This window comes from Stegodyphus dumicola, chromosome 12 (assembly GCF_044657685.1).
Source record: "Stegodyphus dumicola isolate Sdum_Otavi_A_Nest chromosome 12, ASM4465768v1".
Taxonomy (NCBI): Eukaryota; Metazoa; Arthropoda; class Arachnida; order Araneae; family Eresidae; genus Stegodyphus; species Stegodyphus dumicola.
In genome coordinates this window covers 18,365,644-18,390,095 of record NC_140779.1, presented here as the reverse complement: position 1 = coordinate 18,390,095, position 24,452 = coordinate 18,365,644, and the positions used below count along the sequence as shown (strand labels likewise).

General features: G+C 33.3%; 1 protein-coding gene across 2 annotated transcripts in view; it reads right to left on the bottom strand.

The window, feature by feature from the left end:
- LOC118195096 (uncharacterized) overlaps positions 1 to 4,147 on the bottom strand; it is a 95,503-nt gene extending 91,356 nt beyond the window's left edge. For both annotated transcript variants that reach the window (XM_085827521.1, XM_085827522.1), the window contains exon 1: positions 4,040 to 4,147. The gene's annotated coding sequence lies outside the window, so the exon portion shown is untranslated. The remainder of the gene's footprint in view (positions 1 to 4,039) is intronic.
- Positions 4,148 to 24,452: the final 20,305 nt, after the last annotated feature.

Genomic DNA, 24,452 nt, shown 5'->3' with positions numbered 1-24,452 from the left:
CCTCTGTACATAGTCTTTAGCAAAATAAAACTCAGCTTTCAACACATAGAGCACAATGTGGTTTGCTTAAAGGCATGATGTATCCTATTTTCTTTCTTATTTTAAGATTCTGGTGCCAAGTTTGTGTGTGATGCCAAGTTTTGCATATCTTGTATAAGAAAAGAAAAATCCAAAAAAGAAAAAGTACAGTACAAGTCCGTAATCCAGACTCGTCAGGACTTCGCCGATTCCGGATTAGGGTTTTTTCCAGATTATAGATCATCAATTTAAATCTGGTAAGATAACATGCAGAAATTATACAATTAAAAATATGAAACCATAATTTATGAAATAAAGAGCAATTAAAATCTAAATGGTATCAAAATTTACAAAAAAAAAGCTTAATATTTATTTGTTTACTTTATTAAACATTTCTTTATATGTAAGTTTTTTTTTTTTTTTTTTTTTTTGTGCTAATACTTTCTCTTTAATTCTATAAACAGACATAATTTCTTGTTCAGTTACAAAGTTCAACTGTTCAAGTCCTGTAATTGCTGTATTGAGAATACAGACTAATCAACATCATCATCCTGCAATCCATTTAATTTAATTTAATATTTCCATTAACTTTATCAACATCATCATCCTGCGATAATTTTAATACTTCTGGTTTCTACTTTAGTTTTCGTCAGTTACAAAATAATCGGAAAAACTATAATAATTTAATAAATATAGAATTAATTAAAATAATTTCCATTTAATTTAGTTATTGTCAATCGAAATTTTTTCATTTTTAATAACCTCTCTGTCCTTTTCTTCACTATCGGAAGTGTGCATGTGTAAACGCTTTACTGCTTTATGTGCATGTGTAAATGCATTATGCGTACGCGTAAGTTTGTGGCTTTGAGGTCCAGATTATAGATCATTCCTAATAATGGACGTCCAGATTACGGACTTTGTACTGTAGCACTAAACTGCATCATTGAAATAGACATGAAGATATAGAAACAAATATTTTTCTCTAAAATCAGAAAATAGTGCACAAATGTTCTTTAGCATGAGCAACGAGTTCATGACTTTTTAGTAACGCTAAAGATTATCAGAAAGTAACTAAAATCATCTAAAACTTTATTCTCCCTTTCATCAACATGACAAGCTGAAATAATAAAAAACTATAAGGTGAACAGTGCATAATTAAGTCACATGTTATGGTTGGTACAAGTTCCCATTGTTTCAGATATTATTTGGAAAATTCGATGGCAGCATTAGCTTACCTATGATTTTAATCATATGTTTAATTTGGGAACTAAATTAACATTAAATTTTTCAAGTAAAAAAAAAATATGATTGTTTTATTCCTGAAAGCTAATTTCTACTCCCGCTTTGAAATAAATTAGCCACACAATTATCGGATTTTCATACTTCTTTTCATGCTGCAGAATTTGTTTCTTAAATTTATTTAGAACTGCATTTTTTATATTTTACCAATGTTCTCTCCTACTCAAATTAATTGTTTCGACTGTTTAGTCATGCTCTATCACAATTACATTCAAAGTTTAATTTTCCATACATATATAACATCTTAATTTTATTTTTTCAACCGATTTTTCAGCCTATACATACGGAAACACTACATTGAAAAGTTGTATGATAATGTATAATAACATTAAATCTAAAATTGTATAGAACGCCAAATTTCAAACTTGTGTAATTGTATATTATGGCAGAGTTATTTGTTATTTTTTTCTTCCCCTTCTGTTCAACTTCATTTATCAACTCCCCTTCTGTTCAACTTCATTTATCAAAAAATGTTCATAAACTGATTTTTACCATTGTAATTTTTTAAATGTTTTAATTTAAAAATAATGTGAAATGATAATATCTACAACATCAGAGCTGTTTTAAAAGATACAAGCAAGATTTACAGCAAGATTGTAAATGATTAAATTTGAAGAAAAAAAAAATTTATTTACTTCGTGCAACATATTAACATTTTATTTTCAGACAACTTTAATATTTCTGATAAAATAAGTCTTAATGCCTCACATTTTCAACTAAAATTCATTTAGTTGAAAATGTGAGGCATTTTAAACTAAAATGCATGAATTTATTTGTTAATATGCATGAATTTATTTGTTAAAATGCAAATGAATTCATTTGTTATTTTTATATTGTTGTGTCCTAGAAAAATATGATTTAATATAAAAGACTAGTCTTTGAGGATGCCTAGTTATCGCCACCCTTTAGGGCAGAATCGCCCACTTATTTGTTTCGCGCTTTTTACAAGAGTAAGAATTGGATTTTTGTCAATTTTCTTTGACTTTTTAAGTGAAAATAGGTCAATGTGTACATAGATACTGAGTATGTATAATTTTTAAAAACGCGCCAAGCAGTGGGCGATTCTGCACTTTCCCCATTATCTCCGCCCCCCAAAATCAAAATGAAGTTTTTTTTGAAAAAATATTCAAATTTTATTTTAAAATTAAACCAGCCAATTTTATTTTACAATCTCTAACTTTTTCACACATTACACAAGATGATCTATATCTAATGTTGAGTGAAAAACAACACACAATTATAACATACTCAGACTTCCTACTTCCTAGCACATGTTAAAATGCACAAATGTTAAGACTTCAGAAATACTTTTAAAACAACTGTGAAATTCATATGATTGTAAAAAATTAGGTCAATATTTTCTGCATCAAAATTCCCACACAACCACTAACAAATTAAATTAAGAATAAAATCAACTGAATAATAAACATTTAAACATACAATAACAAACATACACCAAAAAAAAAAACATCAGCATTATCATGTGACAGATAGGGGATAACTACAAGACAGTTAACTAGTACTCCCTCCCCCACCCAAAAAAAAAAATATCCATTATATAACTACAAATATAGAAATCAAAGATCTATTATGAATTTTAAAAAAATTTCAAACTTCCCACAGCTGCTTCTCCCCCCTTACAAAAACTCTTTTTTTTTTTTTTTTTTTTTTTTAACTGAAAATAGAATTTTACTAAAATATTACCAGAGCATGCAAATTTAAAACACATACAAAAATTACCTAAAGTATGCATTTGTGTTTGAAATAACGAAAATGCAAAATATAAGCACATATTCTTCCTTTAAAATGAATTTAAGAACTATAACAAGCAGAATTTCAGAAAATTAACACAAAGGGTACTTTGATGCAACTGCTACAAAATACATGGAAAAATCAGAACATATTTATTTATAAATATAAAAAGAACAAAAATTCATAAATCCCAGTTGATAAACAATTAAGAATAAGCACACAGGTCAGCAACGCTTATCAAAATATGTAACGGATACTAAATTGAATTAAATCTCCCTGAAATTTTAACCTTTAAATGTTTTCAGATCATCCAAGTTTGAGCCAAAACATTTCATACACTGAAGTAATTCTCACATTATCATCGTAAAGAGAAGAAAATAACCGACATTCTCAGTCTCTTAGATAAGAACAAAAATTTTAAAGCAAAAAAATGCTTTTATAAATACTAAGTTATATAAATGAACATATCAATTACTTTTCCATTTAAATTTGATTAAATTGCAAAAATTTGAGGCTTTTTTATAAGAACTTCTGAAATAATTTCCTTTATTTCAGTAAAATTAACATTAAGTATCAGATTCTGTAGTTGACACTTAAAAGGTCGAAGATAATAATCAAAAATGAAATTATATTAATTCCTAATAACATTTCAATTTAATGAGTATATATATGTATACAACTCAGCAGCATAAAAATTAAGATAACAGGAATGAAAGAAACTCTTAAAACTATACCAAATATTTTTTGAAAAACAAAATACATGATAAAACGCAACCTACATTCGCAATGTTTAAAAACAAATATTACAGCGACGCTAAAATACTCCTATTGCAACGAGACGCCACTATCTTCTTAAAAATATTTTATAGTAATCATACAGTCAATAGAAAAATACGCTTAAATAACGCTTCAGCTACCAATATAAACTTATCATGAAGAATAAAATAACAATAATAGTATAAAAGCTTACTGGTTCAGACACGGAAAAAATTTAGAATATAATTTTGAGTAACTATAGCCAACATCATCCGCCATAACTGTTTAGCTTTCCGCTTCTTCTTCAAAGCGTCAATTTAACTTTATCAACATCATCATCCTGCGATAATTTTATTACTTCTGGTTTCTACTTTAGTTTTCGTCAGTTAAAGAATAATCGGAAAAACTATAATAATTTAATAAATATAGAATTAATTAAAATAATTTCTATTTAATTTCGTTATTTTTGTATCATAAATTAACCACTTGTAAAATAAAAGGAACAATCAACTGTTTTAAAAATTAACGCAGGCAGAAATTATCACAAAAATTATCAAACCTGTTGTAATCGCCTCAGTATGGACCAGGATTCTTTCCTATAGAAATGTTTTTGCTGCTATAATGGTGTTTAGAAGTTCAATTGATGGCAATTCAGTAAGTTGTCAAACTTATTTAAAATCATTCTCCCTAAATAGTTTTCCCATCTCTGCAGTTACTAGCTTATGATCTCCAAAACTAAGACAGGATCTGATATTGTTTTTTGATGTAAAAGGCATGCTAGGCTAATTTTCAGGAAATGTCTTATTTTTCATCATTTGTTCATGTTTTTAAGAAACACATTTCTTCAGATTCAAGAAAACTTCGGGTGGCGAACTACATTATTCAAAATTTGATGTCTCTAGGTGCCGTTGTTTTTCACAATGCGAGAAACATACATACATTCACGCAGAATTTTCATTATTTTATTTCTTTAAATATAACACAGGGTGATAATATTTGGTGGCAACAATTCGATATATGATTTGCGTTTATAGTGAATCAACGCAAACTGACGTTTCGAGACTAATAGCCTTTTTCGGCTAATACACCTTTGGGCTAAAAACTGGAATGAAAAGTTCCTGTATTATTCTCTGCAAAGGGATCTTTTTAACCAAATGAATAGGCATAGATTAATGGATATTTTAAAGCTGTGAAGACAAGTGCTTAAAAGAAGTTTTTTAATTTTCAGAAAAGAGTAAAGAAGAAAAAGATAAATGTTTTAAAATTCTGAATAGACAATAAAATAATGTATGCTAAAATGGTTGAAGTTTAACATTGTTTGCTTAATTGAAAACAATATTTTTATTAACCCAAAGGGGCGTTAGCCCAGAAGGGCTATTAGTCTCCAAACTGCATTTTGCACCGAATCACTGAAAACGGCTGTATCACTTTTCAAATTGTTGCCACCAAATATTATCGCGCTGTATTACATTAAATGAAATTAAATAATGACAAATCTGCATGAGTGTATGTATGTTTCTCGCATTGTGAAAGAACAACGGCACCTAGAGCCATCAAATTTAGATTAACGTAGTTCTCCACCCGAATATGGACACCTGGAAGTCCGAATCTTGAATTTGTTTTTATTACCAATTTCATATTTTTTATTTAACGAATTTTTGATTAAGAAACTCGACTATTTCAAACCGAGCAGTGGCAACACACTGCGCGGAATAAAATATTTTTATTTTCAGCGTGCAAGCAAGACTGTCTATAGGAAATTCTAGAGATATGCTTTTTTAAAAATATTTTGGCCCAAAGGGTCGGTTAAGCCCAAATGTTCTCTTATCGTGTATTTATGTGTAACGCCATTTGGGAGTAATATAAATCTAAAAGCTTTTACATTTGTTTCTTTTTTCTTTTTCTTTTTTTTTAAGGCGTTTCTTCCCTTAGGCAGACAGCCCTCGTGTGCTCTGCTATAATCAAACCGTTTCTTTTTAGCGTTTTCTACTGAACATGAACGTGCAGCTAAGCCAATTCAACTAATAATTTAACTGTGTGAAAATAAAAGGAAGTATTTGTGTAAATATTCTGATGCTCCTAATTTTTAAGGAGCAATGCGTATGATTCTGGACATATAACTTAATTCTTTCTTTTTTGCTTGCTTGATTTAAAATGTAACTGTAGGAACTTAGTCTGATCATTCACCAACTGAAGGAATATTTTAGAAATGAGAGAGGAACTGTATTGTGTTCGGGCTCGTAATGGATTGAACGCATACTGAACAGACGATAGCTTAAAAAAATTTCTTTTCCCAAAAGAAACACTTTCCAGTTTTGGTACTTTTCACAAAAACACTCATACAGCTCTTCTCAGTATGACGGAGCACAATCAGCAGTTACCACTTCTAACTACTAAGAACGTCAAACAAAGAACAATATAAAAAGCTTCGTTGCCCGAGTTCGCAGAATGATCTCTCAATGCTCTGAGAACTCAAGTAAACTGAAGTTTTCTCCAGTCTTATACTGTTTCCCCCCTTCCATCGATGAATTTTTAGTACCCTCGATTTCTCGAAATTGCTGGAAGACAAATACACAAAGGACGGATACAGTTACACTTACATAGAAACTGGAACCGTTACAATTATACAGGGATCGGACCAAAATGCCGACAATTTGGTGACTTTTGGAGATTTCCTGCCAAATTTTGCGGCAAACATTAGTCTCCAAACGCCAGCTTGGCGCTAACCCGTCAACTTGCCAAGCTATTCATCTCAGTGTTGAAAGGAATTGACGCTGTAACCTTATTTTTCCAGAGAAGTTTCACTCTCGTGAGGCCTTTCATGTTATTTTACGCAATTATAACGATTTAGATATAGCGTCATTAAAATACTTACTCATATATAAAATTCGTAACAATATTTTACGTGACTTCTAATTAATTACTTTCTATTTTATGTAGTCAGTCGATGAATAATTGTTTCTGTCGTACACAGTTTCTTACTTTAAAGGGAAAAGATACTAATTTCTATTAAAATAGATCTGCAATTAAGGACAGGTGTGAGCGCTTTAATTCTTGAATATATCTGTATGCATTCCTATACACTGGTGAAAGAAATTAAGAGAATTTTAATATTTGATCTACGATCTCCACAATGACTGGACAGATTTTAATAAAATTTGGTGTGAACATAGGTGGATATAATACAAACAAAATAAAGATTCAACAGTTATAATAGACACATATGTTCGTGTGTAAAAACTCATGGGAGTCTGAAGGTCTGAAACAGCGGTTGCACAAGACACAAAAGAAATGTTAATAGGGGGTACGGTCCCCTCTTACAGCCATACAGGCCTCGCAGCGTGATGTCATACCGGAAGTAATTCAGTTTATCAGTGCCTGTGGCAATTGGTCCCACTCATTCAGCAACGATGCTTTCAGTTCCTGGATGGTTCTCGAAGGAGGTTATGAGTTGCAATTGCCCTCCGCAGAGCGTTCTAGACATGCTCTGTAGGATTGAGGTCTGGAGACCTGACTGGCCAATCCATCCGGTGAATATCCTCACTCTCGAGAAATTCGACGACCAGAAGAGCTCTATGTGGCCTCACGTTATCGTCCTGTAAGACGAACTCGGGGCCCACTGCACCCCGGAAAAGGCGAACATAGGGCTCCAAGACCTCATCCCTATACCTCACACCAGTCACAGAGCCTCTGTCAAAGGCGTGGAGAGGTGTGCGGCCATCCAACATGATGTCTGCCCAGACCATTACACCGCCACTGGCATAATTGTTGATTTCACGGACACTGGAGAGTAGGTAGCGGGTTTCTGTCTCTCTCATTATGAAAGTACGTCGAGAATCGGTGTTTAGGCTAAAGCATGACTCGTCGGTGAACAGAACGGTCGTCCATTGCTCCATATTCCAATCACTATGCTGCCTGCACCATGCTGTTCGGACTCTCCTATCCGTAGACGTGAGCGGGACGCAAACAGCCTGTCTTCTGGCAAACCACCCTCTCTCATTCAGTCTTTTGGAAACAGTCCTCCTTGTTACACGGGTTCCTATGGCTGCATACAGGTCCCGAGAGAGCTGAGAAGCTGTAGCCCCTCTATTACGCCTCGCTAAAATGGACAAATAGCGATTTTCTCTTGCCGTCGTGGTTCTTGGACGACCTTGCCCAGGCTTTCTCTCGATGATTCTAGTATACTGGAACTGTTACCATAGGTTACACACGACGCTGGGCGTTAAATTAAACTCTCTGCATATCTGGACTTGCGATATTGGTCTGCCTCTAGTCTCCCCACAATTCGTCACTTAATTCTATCATCTAAACGTTGGTTGGTTACTTATTTTTACTGTTCCGATGTGAATTTAACCGTTTGCTGCAAGATAACACTAAGAAATTCGTCGAGATTTGCTAGCGAACAATCAGTTCGTCTTACCCTTCATGCGCTTATTAAGCCTGTTTTTCTGCTGTCTCCGCCGTACATATACGTATTTGCCGTATAAGATTATACGTACGCATATTATACGTGATATTATACGTACGCATACGTATTTGCCGTATAAGATTTGCATTTTTATCTAGAAGCTGTGATGTTTCTTTCAGTTCAGTTCTTTTCATGCAATTCGATAAAATATGCTAATTCTCTTAATTTATTTCACCAGTGTATAAGTGAGTGTTTTTATATGACATTGTTTTTATCAACGCTTTTAATACTTTCTGTATTCGAAAATTAATCTCTTACAGTAATAAATTTCTTATGATTGTATGAATAACTTCCATTAGGAAGCATCGAAATTCCATTCGCCTCCTAATAAGTCAACATACTGCACTGATTTTTTTATAACACGACCTTTTGAGATTAAATTAGGAAACCAAAATTTATCTGATAGTTGTCTTTTAAATGAACGCTATTACTTTAAGTATCACAGAAGCTTATAATGACAACAGATCACTTTTAAATATCATTTGCATCAAATGGCTTAAAGTATATATATTCTAGTAAATGTGAAATAATTTTTCATATAGCTTGAAATTTACTATGACAGAACTTCGCATTGTCTTCATAGTTTCTAAAAGTATATTTGAAATTTCACTCAAATTTTAATGGTTTTGATTTGAAAGCTTAAACAATCCATCATAAATACTGCATATCTTAACTTCACGTTACAAAGAAATGAGTCATAAATTATACGTATGAAGTCGTTTCATAATAATGCTCCGTCGTTTAAATTTCATATTCAGTAACTGCTTAGGTTTGTTTGTTTGTTTTCGAGTCCACATTTCATGGATGAATGGTTGCAAGCACTTCAAAAGAGGCTGGATTTCATACTTCCAATTTTGGAAGACAGCAAGCCAGCCTTCTCCTTTACCACCATGCCACACGAAGCGACTTCAGCTCGCCATACATTTTGAATTTCCCATCCCGCAAATACACTATACATTTCCTAACTCTTTGTAAGTGGCGATGAAACCCAGTATAGTGAATAAGAAAAATTTCATCTCTTTGCTATTCAATGCTACTGTTATCTTGCAATATGACGATGCTGGTTTCTAAAGAATCATCACGGCTAAAATATTTTGAGAATTCTGTTGTTGTGCTTTTATTTATTTATTTTCTCGATCTGAGAAGCTCTATGTGAGAGATAACGCGGGGTGCTGGAGCAGGTATCCAAAGCGAGCTTTTTAATTTCTACCCAATGAACCCTCTTACTACTGCCTTTGATGAAGAAATCGAAGCTATTGCTGTGGTTGTTCAACAACTATCGATTCGTAGCTACTCTTTTGTAAAGACAATCACATTGTCAGATTTCAAAAGTGTGCTTCAAGCTCTTCTGAATAATCAAAATAGTTCCCAAAGAATTTTAGACTGCTGGCCTTTACTTAAGGCAATAACAACTGGATTTCTTTCCAATGGATTCCAACCCCCTGTGGAATTATGGGAAATGAAAAAACTATGGTGATTGGCTGTTGTGACAAAGCTGAAAAATTGTTCCAAACAGTTGTTCTTCCGAAACAAACCGACGTGTGATAGCATCCTTATTTAAATTCCCTTCTAACTGTGCAGTTGGTTTCATTTATTTTTCATGGAATATTCACAGTTACTGCTAGACGGTTAAATGAATAGGTATACCTTAGCTTAATTTGCTGTCCAGATTTTGGATTGTAAAGAGATAAGGTAAGATATTTTTTCGCCTGAGCTTCCTTGAACTGTTATGCCTTGTTATGACATCATATTATTCCTGTGCATTATCCCACTACGAATTGTCTTTTCTCTGGAACTCTTGCTGCATGTATATTTTCTTTGTAAATATTATGTATTTCATGTATTTCTAATGTACTTGTTAAACTATGATTATATGTATCCCACGTCTATCACTAAGCTATTAGGACTCTCATTTACTAGAGCAAACCAGGCATTTCTTTTTATTACTCTGCCATAATAATTGCATATGCGCGTTCGTGACTTGCGCACTTATCTTCGCTTCAGGCCTGCTGCCGCAGGTGTTTTCGTTCAGACTCTCCCATATGGTATACCGTATATATTGACTTTCATATCCCGTTGGACTTTTGTGTGTTATTTTTGATTCCAAGTGCTCGTATAACTCAAGGACTCAAAAATCGACCACCATTATGCCGGGTTAGCGATCATACGCGGGCACCCTTTTCTGCGAATGTTTTTCGAGTTTGCCTGAGCCGACAAGTGAGATAAGTCACAATACAGAAAAGAGAGAGAGCAAGGAGAAAACATCGCAGTCTTTATCTGCAATAGTGAAATCTAATCATTATTGTATTAAGTCTTCCTTTAAATTTGGAAGCTTATAATAAATCATTTTAAAGTTCGCCATTTCAAAATTAAGATCTATGGAATCATACAAAAATGCAAATGGTACATGTATTTGCATAACGACAAAGTATATATATATATATATATGTAATAATAAAATTCCATAGTCAAGAATACACTTAAAATTCTAACTGCATGTTCTTTTCATTTTTAATGGCGACGGTCTCTTATTTGAAAGTACGTGGAATTAAATCCACAGCCCCGTAGTCAAGTTGTTTTTCCCGCCTTTTCTACACGTACAGTTATAGAATGTTCTAGAGATATTTAAAGCGAACTGGAATGGCTGACGTCATTTTTTGGAAGCTCCGCCTTTCCAGGGGCTATAAAAGGACTCGCAAAGGAATATCGGGGGCTTTTTCTTAAATGTAACGATGCCGTAAACTTCATACAAAAAGTTATTAGTAATTCTTTTTTATTTACTCCGGAGATCAGATTTTTGTAATTGCTATTTCGCCTGAAATATAATAAATGGATCCTGTTTTTTAAACTTATCGTCTGATAATTTAAGCTACGACTACATCTATGATTTTTCACCAATCTATTTATTCCGGACAAAAGCTGGTACATCACATATATATAAATCTTGTTCGAATTATGATTAAATCAAAATGTAAACTAATAGTAATAAAGCAGTATAATCTTCCTTCTGAAGAGAATTAAACTTCACCGTTCTTAATTTGACATTAGTAACATAATCTTGTTCTTAACAAGTCTATCTTTGTCTTGCTAACATGTAGTCTATCGCTTCTCTTTACTGCCAGTTGTCATAAATATGTGAAATGCATATTTGTAACCATTGAACATTAAACACACTCGTTTATGGGCTTTTGTTACTTTACTGTATAATATTCTATGACTTATGTCCAAAATACAGATAGATGTCAAATATTTATGGTGCTAAAAGATACCTCAAGATCCAGCTATATCTTTTTCATGATCTTCCTACGCATCAAATCATGATCTTCTATCATCAAAATTTCAAATTTATTGCAAAAAATCATTAGTTTTGCGTTTATTATTCTACCATTTATATCTAAGTAAAGATGCATATCGTTATGAAAAACCTCCAGCATCAACATCTTCGTCACAGCACTCGAAAATTATTATTACACATGCATATGTAAGAAATAATATGCAGGGCAAAATTCTCACTTTAATAAGCAGTAATCTCAAAATTCTCCATTTTAATTTAGTTACTTCCCGTTGCTGTCATAAAAAACAGTAACTACATATAATACATCTCTTAAAACTATGTCATAGTATGCGTCTGTTTTTGAAGAACCACATCAGCAATGTTCATAATTTTGAAATGATATCTGAAGATAGAGCAGCAGGTTAGTTCAAAAGCGAAGCAGAGAGAGAAAATGCGACATATGTGAGATGAAAGTTTGGTGAAGATTGATATGAGGGAAGCACTTCCGCAGGGAACCCGGTAAATGTAAACATCGCCAACTTTGGCGATAACAGTTCAAACCTGGTAACCCGTCGGATTTATCCTATTCGCTTGTTCGAAGTTTGCAATCATTTCTCATGCGTTCATTTTGTTGAATTATCACTGTCGTTGTTCACATTTGCAGATTTATATTATTCTTCTCTTATTTATTATTTTTTCTGAATTTTTTAACAACGAATAGACAGAAATATGTTCGTAGATATATGCCGGTTCTCGGTTTGCGATGAAAGGAAGAAAATACGGCGGGAGGGGTAAATGCTAATTTGTAACACGGTTGTTCACGTTGTGTTCTTAATTATTAACAGCTTTAAGAACCATGAGGTTTCCAACCTTTAAAATAATTTCGTAGGCCGCAAAAATGTGCATGTGCATTTTAAATAATTAAGAAATGCTTTTATTTTTATTATTGGTTATTGTCATCTAAAATTATGAGAATAAATCAATTTTTATGGCGCAAAATTTTAACAAAATAATATATTGTTAATGCTTTTCTAACAATAACCTTTCAGAGGATGGCAGGTGTGACATAAATAGATGATTAAATTGAAATAAAAAATATTATTGATTATCTAAGATGACAGAATAGTTCGGCATCACCATGATCAAAATTGGAAAACCACTGCTGGTGTAAGGAATATATTGTTTTCTATGTTAACTGGAGTTTAAGACAAATTTTTTTCGTATGTCACGCTTAAGCGGTTAATTTATATTTTTTAAATGAATTTTTATTTCCGTTATAAATCCTTATATATTGTCTTATGCTTAATATATTCTTTTCTGTGCTAACTTGAATTTAATACAAATTTATTTTCGTATATCATGTTTAACCGGTTAGTTTTACATCTACATGCTTATTATCTGTTAATTTTTACTACCATATGCTTAATATATTGTTTTGTCTGCTAATTTGAATTTACATGCACTAAAAATCACGTTTACAAAATATCATGTTTACGGCTCGGCTCATCCAAAGAATCTCATCGCTCATCCAAAGTCTCAACGGCGAGCTTGGCGAGTAAAAAAAATGCAACGGCGCCAACGGGTTCTCTGCGGATGAAAACCCGATATGAGTTTTAGTTCCGAAATTTTCCTGTTGGCTATTAAATGTTTCGTTTCCCAAATCTGGAATCATTTGAAGTAATTATTGGCTAAAACCAGGTCCGAATTTAGACTTGATGGGGCCCTAAGCTATTTTAAATAAGGGGCCCTTTATAAGTCTGTTATAGTATGTTTAAAATTTTCTTGGGGCCCTAAGCTACAGCTTGTGTTGCTTATACGTAAATCCTGCACTGATATAACGCTAATAATTCTGATATAACGCTAATAACAAAGGCTGTTATCTAAGACCTTTAGATAACAGCCTTTGTTGTTAGCGTTATATCAGAACTGCATAACATGGATTTAGTTGGGAAATAACACAGTTTAGAGATATTTATTATCAGCGGTTACTCTTTTTAGAAGAGAAAGCGAAACTAGTTAAATAAAAATGGCTATTTCAATGCAATTTTTTATCTTATATGTACTATATATATAATTCCGTAATCAGTGAAAGATACAAGTAGTTGCTAATTTGCCCCAAAATATCAAAACTATCATTTATTTAATTTATAAAACAAAGCACCGATAATTGATAAAACTACACATTAATAAATTACCAAAATTATCCAACAAAAACATCTTTGAAATAAATTATAAATGATAAAAAACAAAAAGGGATTGTTTTTTTAAATGCTTGAGAATGTTGCGATCCCAAACACTGCAGCTATAACTATCTCCAGTTAAACATGTTTTAAGCAATTGCAACATACCAAGTGCATATGTAATAACCCCACAACCAGCCATTGGCGAACATTGACGACGAAAATTGCAACAGATATAACTAAAATAAAATAATAAAATTTACTAAGGATGGTTCATATACCCCACTTTTACCTGCAAAAGAATCCACATTACCATTTCTAGAACGTTGTAATCCATGTTATTCAAAATATAAGCAATCAATAAACAATCGGTTGGAAATTTCTATGTTGTTTCGTGACATGGACGCCATTTTCATTCGAATACGTGGCAAAAACTTTACATGTAAACTTTCTGTTCCTAAAAATGTTTTTAATATTTTTATACCACGCCATCTATCGAACCGTAAAAGAAATAAAAACAAAGTGCCTACAATACTGTTAAAAATTAACTTGTTAATCGAATATGTACAATTAAATCTTCAGTACTATTCAGCGGCTCTCTATAATTTGTATAAAAAAGATTATCTTAAATATAGTTGTGCCCAAACTATAATTTATAATTTCTTGCAAGCAATAACACAAAATATAAAAGATAAATTGAATTCCAATTTACAGAAAATTAGTTAAACGGTGGAATGAATTTTATTACACGTTTTAGTAAAAATTATTCGAAAAGACAGAAGCATTTAAATATAAATTCCAATTTTGATATTTGCAAATAGGACAATTATGATACATTCTTTTGGCATGTAGCAAATTTATTTTTCTCTAATATTGTCAATATTTATTTAAATTTGATTCTGAATACTAAAAATTTCACAGTATCATCAGTTTACATCAGTAAAATTGTTTATTTATTACGAAAGCAAAGAATATTAGAAGGTACTTAAATTTTCAAGAAAATAAAAATATGGCGGCGAAAATATTAAAATATTTGTAACACTCACAGTTTCGTTATTTACATTAGGTTCCTGATTACCTGAGGTAAGACAGAAGTAACCAAGAGTAAGTAACTAAAGGGTTATCCTTCTGAGGGGGGAGGTCCATGGTTAACCCAAAATCATCCGACTGCAGTTAAAAATATGCAGGAAAGAAAAATAATCCGCATTTTAATTAATAGAAAATACTATTAATAATTTATCTGCATTTTTTAAGAACTTTAATTTGAAGAATGAGCTCTTTTGGCTATGTAATTAAAGTTAGTTTAATATGATTAGATTATTAACAAGATAAATTAGTTTAATATGGCAAAGTACACGAGGGCTACCTGCCTAAGGGAAGAGATACCTTCATGGCGGGGGGCCCACCAGCGACCGAGCGGTAAAGTCGCTGAACACTGGTAGTTTGGTCCGAGGTTCGAATTCCGCGAAAGGGCTGGCTGCATGGGCGTTTTCGTGGTTTTCCGCATGTGTAACGTGTATACGATCCAGTTTCCCTTAGTCCTCCACGAAGGCATCCCTCCCTTTAGGCAGATAGCCCTAATGTGCTTTGCCATAATTAAATAAACCAAACCAAACCTTCATGACGGACTTTCTGAGGAAGCTGGCTCGTACTTACGTTACACATGGGAAAAAATTTCAAAGCAACTCATGCAGCCAACCTGCTCGTCCGGCGTCTGAATCCAGGTCGATCTTCCAGTATTCAGTGGCCTCAACCATTTAGCCTCTGGTAGAGGGAGTAAAACAAGAACATGTTCCAAAACAGAATAAGAATGTTTTGTTGTATTATTATTTCCGAATTTCGATAGGAATAGAAAACAATAGAATAGAAATCAATAGGAATATTAATAGAAGGAACAGAAGTAAATAGGAATAGATGTATACTTAATTAATATTTTAGAAATGTATTTTTAACGTACAAAAGTACGTAATTTAATTATACATAATATTTCAGTTTATGTACAATTAAATTACTTTTGTAGATAAAAATATTTCCTATGGTACCATCTGCTATCCCTGTAATAATCCGGGAGTTTCCTTCTTTTTATATTTCGAGAAGGAATTTTTTTTTTTTTTTTTTTTTTATTTTAATGGTTAAGGACAGCAACTTTTCTATCGTTCCACAATAAACAAACTTACCTCTTATTACGAAGTTAACATTTCACTCCGATAGATGGCGGCACATGATAGTAGTTTGAAATAAATTGGTAAACAGTCTTAAATTGGCGGCCATCGAATACATTTCCCGTAAATTAATTAGCATCATTATGACATTATTGTAGTAAGAATTTGAAGAAAAATTTAAGATTTTCATGATTCCCAGAAAATCTTTAAACAGATGTGACTAATTTACACTGTGATATAAATCTTATTTAAAGATTTGAAGATACAGATTTCATTAAATTTATTTCATTCTTGTTGAAGAATAAATATCGTAAATTGCGAATCTTAAGAATAATCGCTTATTTGAGATATTTATAGATGTAAATAGGGGCCCCCCTTGCTGAAAAAATTAATAACTCTAAAAATAAATCAGGATGATCGATGAGCATCTGTAATTCGTAATTCTGTAATTCGATGAGCATGTAGCTAAAATCTGTACTAAGAAATAAATAAATTTATAACTATTTACATAAAAATATATGCATTTTTCCTGTATGCGTCAATTAAAATTTAATAAATAAAAGAAATGTAATAGACTTTCTCTAATAATTCTCAAGTATTGTTCTTCTTGGAAAGTTTTAATGATTGTTTATTTTTAGTTGTAGTGAAAAGTAATTTAGTGCATAATTCAGCACATCAGAATTATTTGAACTAAATCTCATGAGTAAAAATTTGACATTTAGCTATCAATATGATTGAATTTTGAAGTGTAATAAACTAAAATTTCTTGCAGATCTCAAGCTCTAGATTTCAGGCAGAATAAATATAAATTCGAAATTTTTTATTTGCTTGTGTGGGGAATCGTTCGCTTTATCACCACAAGATAGCAGCACCTGTCAGAATTTGAATTTTTCGCAATCGCCAAGTGCATTCTGAGCAAAGAATATGTATTCACATTCTTTGTTCTGAGATTGGAAAGCGTTCTGTTTACAGTTTATACCAAGCTATGTGGACCAGCATGTAATGTTGTTATTGTAAAACAACAAAAGCAATAATTAATGGTTAAAAAATATGTAGTTGTTGGTGAGTTGTATTTTATGATGTTTGCATCTTTTCAGCTGTATACAAGAACCTAAGGTTAAACCGCTGGGTCCACACATCATTATTAATATTGTTTATGAATGTTTTGAAAAAATATTTAGTAAATAAAATTCAAACTTTAGTTAAGAAATTGTTTTGCTGAAGGAACTTTTCATTTTGAAGGGTCCCAAAGGGTTTGTTAAAGGTTTTTACGTTCTCCCTGAGCTCGCAAGTCTGTCTGCTAATCCTTGAACTCATCCCTGCTAATCCTTTTTTCCCTTTTGTCTTTTTAGCATTATTATTAAGCATCGCTTTCTTCGTACTTACGCCATTTAGGTTTTAGCAAAAAAAAAAATCACAAAACATTTAACAGCAGCATGCGAGCATATGTTTAGAATTCCCCGATGCAGTGTTAAATGTTGGCATAAATTTGTCTATTTTTCTTAGTTAATCACATCAATGTTCAATTCTCTTAGTAAGATGGCTCGCTAAACTTTTTTTTTGTCTTCTTAATATTAACTTTTTGTGTGTTAACTTTATTTACTAAATATCACGTTCTTCGCACGTACGCCACATAAAATTCAATTCAAATCACAAAATATTTAAAAACGGCATATCGGCAGACCGTTTCGCGCGCTGGCGATAAAAATGTTTTATTCTGGAGAGTGTTGCCAGTGCTTGCTTTCAAATCGTTAAGTTTGTTAATCAAAAATTCATTAAAGTTTCACAAAACATGAAACTAATAATAAAAAAATCCATACATCATTCTGTAAAAATATTGAATATTTTTAAATTGGAAGATTATGAATCATGAATTAAGTGCATTTTAGTTATTTCAATCAATCCGATTCGAAAGTAAGAAAGGAATATTTTTAAGACCTACATCTATTGCTTTCAAACAGCTTAGTTTATTAATCCACAACAGACAGATTCAATCTAAAAAGATAAATATATCATATTTTTTTAATGGCAACAGACTCGAATGAAAAATGGCATTTACATTGATTCGACGCAAACTCATGTCTCAGGACTAATGGTCCATCTTCTGATAATTGCTCTTTTCCACCCTGTTGCTAGGGGATCACAGAACAGAAAATTGCTCCCCAAAAGACAAAATAGATTATCCTGTGTGTGTGTAAATTGTTCTGAAAAACACGTAGCATGCTATAGGGTTGCTCAAAATAACAAAAGAACAAGCCACCGTGAAAAATCTCAAAATAGCATTTCAAACTATAATCGCAAATTAATGGAAAAATCGCATGCAAAAGAAAATGTCTGAAAAAGAGGTGGCGCCATCTGTTATAAATTTAATTAACTAACTGACGGATTTCAGCAGATCGCCAGTTGCGACAGTACAAAATTTTTCATAGAAACGTATTACCCCATAATTATATTCTGTTGTTTTAAAATATGATCTTCAAGGTCATTTCTCGCCACCCGACTTGCCTCTTACCATGGGAATGACAATGGCAAAAGACGATTTGAGTCGCTTAATATTTTTCTTCACTTAATGTCCGTTTAGCGTGTTTCTCTTCGTGAAAATTGCGCAAGTGAAGGCTGACTTGAAGTACAGTCTCAGACGACGTGGGGAAAATAAGTGCTGTGTGCACAGCCAACTCAACTGATACAGTCGGCTGTGGCTGTTCGGTGATGACGACACTCGTTATTACAGTCGCAAATGGGGAGGGTGGCAACGGCTTTGACGTGCCTATTTTAGAGTAACACACTATAGCTTGAACGGCAGGCTTCTAGCCGAAATATTTTACGAAGAAAGTCAGAAGCTAGTTAGAAGAAAACATCAAGAAACTTCTAACTTCATAAAGATTCCCCGAAATGTTTCTCTCGACGAGTCATTGAGGAAAATTGTTATCCGATCTGAGAGCAGTTTTAAGAACTAACTGATGGTCCTTGATTGGCATTTGTAATAGAAGGTAATTCACAAAGTAATTGTGGCACCATACATGTAAAAATAATAGTAACATAATCCCCCCCCCCAAAATACAGTACATCCAAAGGAGCATTTTTTTAACGCTTTTTGTGTTACCTTTATTTACTAAATATAATATTCATCGCACTTAAACCCTAAAATTCAGCTCAACAGCAAAATAATATTAAAATGAGCATATCTTTAGAATTTCCGATATACGTGCTGGAGATAAAAAGCTTTTTTTTTTTTTTTTTTTTTTTTTTTTTTTTTTTCCTTACAGTGTTGCCGCTGCTCGCTTTGAAATCCTTGAATTTGTTAATCAAAAATTCGTTAAAGTTTTACAAAATATGAAATAGGTAATAAAACAAATTCCAAATTTGGGCTATTCGGGTGGAAAGGTATGATATTCAAAATTGGATGGCTCTAGGTACCGTTATTTTATCACAATGCGAGAAACATACATACATTTATGCAGATTCTTCATTATTTAATTTCTTTAAATATAACACAGGGTGATAATATTTGGTGGCAATAGTTTGAAAAGTTACCCGGCATTTATAGTGAATCAACGCAAAACGCCAAAACGAAATTAATAGTCCTTTTGGACAAACTGCCCCTTTAGACTAAACAGATTTTTTCCTGCTTCCATAAGCATATAAAAATTGCTTAAGAAATAGCCTAGCCAGTGCAAAGTAATATTTTATTAGTAATTTTTGATGTGTTATTATATACTAATTAGACTGCGAAAAAAAAAGGTTGTTAAATTTGCGCTAGAGCTGTAAAATATGACTGGAAGATCAAATATTTTATTTTAATTCAATTATTAGAGGTTTTTAATATATTTTGTTCTTGTGTTATTTTGTTCAGTCAAAGCTGGATTCGTTTAAACTTTCCAATTTTTGTAAACGACTTTCAAGTGTATGAACTTGAAAGTGTCTGCTCAGTTTTCTTAAATTTGTTAGCAAGTTATGGCTCAAAAACAAGGTCGGCATTTCTGTAACATAGCATACAAGCTAGGTGTGGATTGGATTGCGTATGCTAACGAACATGGAAACAGGGCTGAACATGGAAATAGAGTACACAGGACAGTTGGTTGTATGAGGATTCGGATGCTGATTTAAGAAGAAGTTTCAAGTTATTCTTCATTCAGCTCTGGAGAGGAGTGTCTGGATTTTGACGAAGAAGATTAAAAGATGCTCTTTCCCAGATAGACTGGGTATATGCAGAAAGTATTATTTTGTATTTGTATTACTTTACATTTAAAATGCTGCAAATTCATTGTAATGATCAGTAATAAAGTTTTATCCTTCAAAGATGTGTATAAACAAGAGGGTGCGTCTTATCATTTTTAAATTGTCGCCAGCAAATACTATCGCTCTGCATTATAATATTTAAAGAAACTAAACAGTGAAGAATCTGCATGAATGCATGCATGTTTCTCGCATTGTGAAAACACAACAGTACTTAGAGTTATAAAATTTTAAATAATATAGGCTTCCACTAGAACAATTTGGAATTTGTTTTATTGTCTACCTCATATTTTATAAAACTTTAATGAATTTTTGACTAAAATACTCTAGGATTTCATAGCGAGCAGTGGCAACACTGTAGGGAATAAAACATTTTTATCTCCAGAGCGCAAGACTGTCTATCGGAAATTCTAAAGATAGGCTGATTTTAAATATTTTTAGACGAAAGTGGCATTAGCCCAAATGCTGTCGAAACGTGTATGTATCTGTAAATGGGGGAAAAAACCCTTCCCTTTGGGCGTAATACACTGATTACCAATAAGTATTTGGACACCTATGCAAATGACGATATCTGCAGTCCTAAGTTACGTCACGGACTCCGACGGTATATATCGTGTAGGAAATAGCATCGTCTTTACTCGCATGCAAGATGCCTCGCAGTTCGGAGCTCTCTGATTTCGAGAAAGGTATAATTATCGGGTATCACGAATGTGGCCGATCCTTAAAGGACATATCTAGCGATCTGAAGTACCCAAAATCGACAGTGGCCTATGTGATTAAGAAGTGGAAGGTGAACGGTGATTGTCGGAATGTGCCCCGAGAGTCGGCAGACCAACGAAACTGGGAGATAGAGACCGACGAGTGCTGTCCAGAGAAATTCGAAAGAACCGCACCCAACCGATGGCCCTCATCCGCGAGGAGTTTCAACAGACATCCGGGAGTATTGTTTGAATGAATACTATCCGTAAGGAAGCACATCTGCTTGGTTTTCATGGTCGTGCTGCTGCTCATAAGCCTTTGATCACAAAGTCCAAACGCGTTGCTCGGTTAATGTGGTCCCGGATGTGCAAAGCACATCGGATGTGCGGTCCCGGATGTTAATGTCCCGGATGTCCTCGGTTAATGCGGTCCCGGATGTGCAAAGTCCCGGTGCAAAGCACATCGAAATTGGACCGTAGATCAGTGGAAACGGGTTCTTTGGAGTGATGAATCAAGGTTCACCCTTTACCGTTCGGATGGCAGGGTCTGGGTCTGGCGTCTACCTGGAGAACGTCTCCTGCCAGAATGCATTGTGCCAAAAGTCAAGTTCGGCGGAGGCGGAATTATGGTCTGGGGGTGTTTCTCCTGGTATGGGCTGGGACCCTTGGTCCCCATTCATGGTAAGCTCAACTCCGATGCCTACTGCATTATTTTGGATGACAATTTGCTTCCTACGTTGTGGCAGTTTTACGGGTTGGGCCCCTGTTACTTTCAGGACGACAATGCCAGTTGTCATGTTTCGACGTTAACCAAGGCTTGGTATGGTGCCAATGGAGTTCATCGAATGGACTGGCCTGTACAGAGTCCAGACCTGAACCGTATCGAGAACTTCTGGGACGAGTTGCATCGCCGAATTCAGGGGTGCACTACACGTGCAAAATCGGTGAAGGAACTTCTATGTCTTCTCCAAGCCGAGTGGAAGAAAATACTACTAGCTGTCATACAAAGACTTGTGGAAAGTATGCCTCGGAGGGTCCACGCTGTAATTACCTCTCGTGAAGTCTCTACCAACTATTGATTTTGAATAAAGTTAGTTTTTCTTTCCTATCACAGGTGTCCAAATACTTATTGGTAGTCAGTGTATAAAATCTGAAAGCTCTGCTTTTTTTGTTTTAAATTTATTTTTATCAGCAAGTTTAAATCATCCTATTGTTGATCGATTCCCACGTGATTAAACAGAGATGCCATCTAGTGGGAACATACTGCGAAGAGTTAAAAAACAATAAGCTTATATATAAGATGAACTTTTCTTTGAAGGGAGAACATAACGCATGCTGTCATAGACCGTCGAATTAAAAAAATTAAACGATTTCAACAGTTAAATAACAGCATAAAGCTATAAATAACTGTCGAAATTTGAAAGTTATTGGGTTATCGAGCAGGTCAAGGACTGAAAACTGGAATTCATTTAAACGTGAAGACTTTGGTGAATACATATATGAAGATAATTTTTAAATAATTTTTGCCATTTTCTTTTTTATTAGGGGAATGGCAACAGTAGTAAGAAAATTCTTAGCTCATGATTGTGGTTGTGTAATCTAAATTTATATGCTAGGAATTCTTTTAATAATTTCGAAATGAATGCTATTATAAGAAATCTCGAGAAAAAGATTGAATTAAGTCATTAAATTACAGCCAATTTCATATGATTGAAATGACTAATAAAATTTAGAACTAATAAGATATATTCATTCTTAAAAGTTTTGTGCCTCTTTGAACGGGCTGGTCAATAAAAATAACATGGCAGTAAATATGTACGTATATTAGCATGTGTATTAGACGCATTATAGAATTAAGACTATATATTATTATTATATTAAACTGTATATCAAACTTATTAGACCGGCATGTATATTACACTTATTTACAGTACAATATTTGTATGGTTAAGTGAAACAAGTCAAGCGTTAGTCTAGAGCAGGGCTTCTTAAACGTTTTTCAGTCGCGACCCCTTTTTATCACTAAGATTTTTTTTCGCAACCCTAGAACCCCATAATATTTACGAAAATTTTGCTGGACTCTATAAGCATTGCGCAAATGCGACAAACGCGTGAGTGAAACCGTCAGTTTTGTCACTTGTACTGTAATATACTATAACAGTTTTAGGCCATTAACTTTAATTTCAAATTTTAAGACATAGAGCAATGTGAAAATTTTAAATAAGTAACAGAAGAAAAGACAGCTTCACGTGCAAAGCAAGTAAAATGAACGTTTATAGTATAACAAAATGCGTCGAAACGTTTTCGTTTTCTCTTTGTCTTGTATAGACATTGTTCTGTGCCTCTTCACGGCACCAGATGATCCGTACCTTTTTTTAAGAAAAGACACTAAAGAACACAATATTTAAATTTTCCTAACTACAGTTCGACCGCCTCATCCGCGACCATGAGCGCAAACACGCATGCGCCATTCGGACCGAATTATTGTCAAAACAGGGCGGAAGGATAGGGACTTTCTTTCCCTCCAGTATATCTCTTTTCGGAGAAGAGAAGACTTTCACGTGACCAACGCCCCTTTTGGACGAGTCTAAGTGTTTTGGCAGAATGACAGTTGCGTTTGAGACGGTCGAACTATACCAGCCTAATTCAAATTTAAAAAAAAAAAAAAAAAAAAAATCATTCATTGCGTTGTGTATTTAACCGAACAGCTCTTAATTCAAATTTAAGGGTGTACTCGTGAAAAGTCAAGTGTGAGGTAAAATAAAACATACAAATAATTTAATCCAAAGAAAATATGTCAATTTATTTTGCAAAAGGCATTGTTAAAATTCAAGTAGTAAATGTGATACAAATTTAAAAAAATAATAATCGGATTTTTCCGGAAAAATCTGAGAAAATCAGCATAAGCTGTACTTTAAATTTGCGTCATTTTCTATTACATTTGGCATTTTCTGATACATTCAAATTTAAAATTTATTTATTCATTTAGCATTTTCTGATACAAAAAAATTTAAGTGCATGGTTCAAAGAATCGAAGGAAAGTTTTTCTAAGGAATTCATGATTCTTGCTGGTTTTTCTTATAATGGCAAGTTAAAAATAAAAATGTCAAGATTAACTCCAAATACTATCAGGAACATATTTTATTGCCAATTTTTCTGAATGAAATACCATCGCTTTACCCACAGTGCCATCGATCTGTGAGACTCCATCAGGACAAAGCTAGCAGTCACACATCAAAATCCACTGTAAATTTCCTAAAAGAAATGGAACAAAAAACTGGTATCAAGGCACTGATATCCCTACTAAATCTCCCGATGTGTCACCTATGGATTTTTGTGCTTTTGGACTTTTAAAAACTGCATTATCCAAACGTTGTCCCGAAACCCTAACAGGACTCTGGAATGCTGTTCGGGAGGAATGGGATAGAATACCTCTTCTGCCACTTCAAAAAGCATTACTATCCTGGAAATTGTGGTGTCGAAAGATAGTTCAGAATAAGGGATGTCAAATAGAAAATTTAAAACACAAGAATTTTATGTAATTTAGTTTTGTGAATACAATATACATCGTTTAAAAATTGTGTGAACAGCCTCTGTATTCCCTCACAA